We start from the raw sequence: 5,000 nt of genomic DNA, 5'->3' as shown, positions 1-5,000 counted from the left end.
TCTTTTTTCTTTTTTTATTCTTTTTTTTTTTTTTTTTTTTTTTACGCGCGCGCTGTGTGTGTGTGTTTTTCTTTTTCTTTTTTCTTTTTTTAAATTGTTTTTCTTTCTTTCTTTAGTTTAATGTCTTTCCACTGTTAAGTGATATTAGACAGTGATATCAGACAGGGGGAATTGTAGTATGTGTATGCGTGCGCGTTGAGATTGGAGGTGATGAAAAGAGGTGCTGGGATGACTCTGTGTGTGTGTGTGTGTGTGTAGTAGTAGTAGTAGTAGTAGTAGTAGTAGTAGTAGTCTTCAGTTTAATGTCTTCCACTTTAAGTGATATAAGACGAAAAAAAAAGAAAAAAAAGGGGGGGGTGGTGGTGGTGGGGGGCGGAGCGTGGTGGTGGGAACGATATTGGGCAGAGGGTGATGAATGATGTGTGTGTATGTGTGTGTGTGCGTATGTGTGTGTGTGTGTGGTGGGGAAAGATACAGAGCATTGGAAAAAATAAGACATTAAAAGGGGAGACATAGGCACAATATACAAGGAAACGCTAACATCAAACAACTGTAACAACTATAACAAATGTCCAATTGGACTATGCAGCAAACCTTCTGCAATAGCAGATAACATCTTGAAATTGTCAAAAATATATTCAAAAGAATTTTCCGAGAAGTTTGGTAAAAACGATTTCAGACTCTGACATTCAAAGAGGATGTGTTTGCTTGAAATAGATTCTCCACATATGCATTTAACATCTCTGCTGAACTTTGTTATAAAAGCGTTCAGCTTTATCCTGTTTGATAATGCCCGAATTTGCCTTAATCTGAATAAATTACTGAATGTATTTGATTGATTGATAGATTCCGGTTGTTGAATATTATTTATACTTTTATTTAAAACTTTGCCATTTTGCTGGTATACTTCCCTAACTTTGCTCCATGATGCTTTTTTCTAGTAAGCGGTACCCCTCTTGTACAGACAAAGGCACATAAAGGTCTGTGGTTCCCTGTTGGTGTTTTGCACCTGTTCTTGCAGCCCTGTCAGCCCATTCATTATATAGGAGACCAAGGTGAGAAGGAACCCAACAAAAAGTTATATGTGTTCCTCTCAAATTCAAAAGATGTACAATGTGACTTATTTCTATTATTGTTTTGGACTTGTTCTTACAATTTGATGAGTTTAAAGCATATAATACAGATTTTAAATCAACACAAAATAAGACTTGAAGAAGGCAAACTGGAAGATCAAGAATATAATTTAAAGCCATAAGAACAGCGATAAGTTCAGCTGTGAATATTGATCGATCTTTACCAATATGGCATGATCGTTCAGTTTTCAGTTTTGGTATAACGAAAGCTGAACCTGCTTGGCCATTGTCTAGGAGTGAGCCGTCTGTGTAAATATGTAAGTGGTCACGGTATCTATTCTGAAGGTGTAATCGAACTTCTGTTGCCATGATATTTGTGTGTGTGTGTGCGTGCGTGCGTGCGTATGTATGTGTGTATGTGTGTGAACTTGAACAAATTCTTTTACTCTGGGAATACCGTGTAAACACCAAATTAGGATTAAAAATCGAGGGGTTTGAGGGATCTCTCCATACAGTTACCAATTATAGGGGTGTTAGTCTTTCGGATTGCACCGGATTTCCGGATCGTGATTGTAGCCCTGGAATCCACAAGATTTTCTTGCATCGTTCTCAGTTCATTGTCGGATTAGCATTTGTTACCAGACTGACCAGCTTTTAAGACATAATCGACATGTTTATTAAATATTAACATTCCAAGGAGGTAAATGAGTTAACCAGAATGAATGTTCCGAAAATCCCGTCGACAACACGATTCCGACTTCTTCGTCTACCATCTTGTTTGAAAAGTCAGACGGGCGCAATAGCCGAGTGTTTAAAGCATTGGACTTTCAGTCTGATGGTCCCAGGTTCGAATCTCGGTAACGGCGCCTGATGGGTAAAGGATGGAGGAGATTTTTCCGATCTCCCAGGTCAACATATCTGCAGACGTGCTTGTGCCCAAACCCCCTTCGTGTGTATACGCAAATAGAAGATCAAATACGCACGTTAAAGATCTTGTAATCCATGTCAACGTTCGGTGGGTTATAGAAACAAGAACATACCCAGCATGCACAACCCCGAAAACGGAGTATGGCTGCCTACATGGCGAGGTAAAAACGGTCAACACGTAAAAGCCCACTCGTGTACATACGAGTGAACGTAGGAGTTGCAGTCCATGAAGAAGAAGAAGTTTGAAAAGTCGGCCACTGGAGAAAGACTGGATGAACGAATGAATAAAAGTTGATTCGATGTCAGAGAAATGCGGATCCTAGGTTACAAAGACTGTCCAGCACAAACTAGAACGTTTCAGTACATCTACAAATTCCAGTTCGTTATCAAATTTTGATGGTGAGCATTTCAGTACATCTACAAATACCAATTCGTTATCAAATTTTGATGGTGAACATTTCAGTACATCTACAAATTCCAGTTCGTTATCAAATTTTGATGGTGAACATTTCAGTACATCTACAAATACCAGTTTGTTATCAAATTTTGATGGTGAGCATTTCAATACATCTACAAATACCAGTTCGTTATCAAATTTTGATGGTGAGCATTTCAGTACATCTACAAATACCATTTCGTTATCAAATTTTGATAGTGAGCATTTCTGTACATCTACAAATACCAATTCGTTATCAAATTTTGATGGTGAGCAAAAACATAATTCAGATTAACTTTTGCAGTTTACACATGCTTTGACTATTGCTAAAGGAAATAACACTAAAATAGGCGATTACCGAAATTCGCTTCTTCTTCTTCTTCGTGTGTGTGTGTGTGTGTGTGTGTGTGTGTGTGTGTGTGTGTGTGTGTGTGTGTGTGTGTGTGTGTGTGTGTGTGTGTGTGTGTGTGTTGCACTAGCATTTGGAGATATTTTTTTACGAATTGTCGAAGCCGGTGAAGTCGTGATGAAGACAGGGAAAGTTTAAAACTGTGATAGATCTATGATGTGAAATAATGAAATGTCAATCGATATGAGCTGCCTTTGACAGAACTGTTTCGTTTCCAGCAGTCTTCGGTTCGACAAACTTTTTCTTTTTTAAAAATTTATTATTATTATTATTTTTTTTTAGATAGTGAGGAAAAATATGATTTGGATCAATGTATATTAGTGCTAATAACACCACTCCTCACCCCCACCCCCTCCATACACACACGCACACTCCTTACCCCTTCTGTTTTCGCTTTCGTTGTTATGGTTTCTGAATCAATCAGCAGAAATCGCACTTGAGCTATGAAGGCTTTGAGTCTTGGTTGTTTTTTATTTTTTATATATATATATATATATATATTGGCCTATGCATGTCCTGATATTTAGCATCAACAGGAATGCAAGTTTGTTTTTGTTTTTCTTTTTATTTTACTCCCAAGTACCTTTCTGTTATGGCTTTCTTGGAACAAAATGTATGATGATTTCGTTATTTGTCTCTGTGTCTTTTCCTTTCTTTCTCCTTCCCTCTCCTATCTATCTATCTTTTCTCCACTCTTCTCCCCTCTGCCCCCCGCCCCCCCCCCTCTCTCTCTCTCTCTCTCTCTTCTCCCTTCGCTGTCCCTCTATCTCCCCCCCCCTCTCTCTCTGTCTCTCCTCCCTCTCCCTCCCTCTCTCCCTCCCCCTCTCTTTCTCCTCCCTCTCCCTCCCCTCCTCTCTCCCTCCCTCCCCTCCTCCCTCCCCTCCTCTCTCTCTTCCCCCTCTCTCTCTGATCCTTCCCCCTCCCCTCCTCTCTCTCCCCTCTCTCTCCCTCCCTCCTCTCTCCGACCCCCCCCCCTCTCTCTCTCTCCTCTCCCTCCTCCTCTCTCCCTCCCCCTCCTCTCTCTCTCTCCCTCCCCCTCTCTCTCTCCTCCTCTCTTTCCTCGCCCTCTCTCAGTCTCCCACCTTCTTTGCCTCTCTCTCTTTCCCTCTCCATCTTCTGACTTCCTTTCCTTCCTCCCCCTCCTCCCTCCCTCTCTCTCTCTCTCTCTCTCTCTCTCTCTCGCTCGCTCGGCCTGTGTTTTCTTTCTCCATACACACGGCTGCCCACGCATGCACACAGTGTACATCCCACCTTCATACATCCGACTCCACCACTGCTACCCCACCTCCCCACCCCCACACCACCACTACCATAATCACCCACCAACCAACCCACCCACCCTCACACACACACACAAAAAGAACAAATCTGGCCCTGATACCTACCGAGTCGACAGGAAATGAATAACTTGCCTGTGTAACCAGCACGGTGTTCAGGACCTGAGTTCGTTGTGGGTGGCTGTACAAGGTGTGCTGTCCTTATGTGGGTGTGCAACTTAGTGTCGTGTCGTGTCGTGTCGTGTCGTGCTGTGCTGTGCTGTGCTGTGTCGTGTCGTGTCGTGCAGTTTTCTCGTGTTGTATTATGTCGTGTCGTGCTGTGCTGTGCTGTGCAGTGCTGTGCTGTGTCGTGCAGTTTTGTCGTGTTGTATTGTGTCGTGTTGTGCTGTGCTGTGTTGTGCTGTGCTGTGCTGTGTCGTGTCGTGCAGTTTCGTCATGTTGTATTGTGTCGTGTTGTGCTGTGCTGTGATGTGCTGTGTCATGCAGTTTTGTCGTGTTGTATCGTGTTGTGCTGTGCTGTGCTGTGTCGTGTCGTGCAGTTTCGTCGTGTTGTATTGTGTCGTGTTGTGTTGTGTTGTGCTGTGCTGTGCTGTGCTGTGCTGTGTCGTGCAGTTTTGTCATGTTGTTGTATCGTGCTGTGCTGTGCTGTGCTGTGTCGTGCAGTTTTGTCGTGTTGTGTTGTATCGTGTTGTGTTGTGTTGTGTTGTGCTGTGTCGTGTCGTGCAGTTTTGTCGTGTTGAGCTGTGCTGTGCTGTGCTGTGTTGTGCTGTGCTGTGCTGTGTCGTGTCGTGTAGTTTTGTCGTGTTGTGTCGTGTTGTGCTGTGCTGTGCCGTGTAGTTTTGTCGTGTTGTGTTGTGTTGTGTTGTGTCGTGTTGTGC

Source organism: Babylonia areolata, chromosome 14, assembly GCF_041734735.1.
Source record: "Babylonia areolata isolate BAREFJ2019XMU chromosome 14, ASM4173473v1, whole genome shotgun sequence".
NCBI lineage: Eukaryota > Metazoa > Mollusca > Gastropoda > Neogastropoda > Buccinidae > Babylonia > Babylonia areolata.
Note: the sequence above shows the minus strand (reverse complement) of the source record.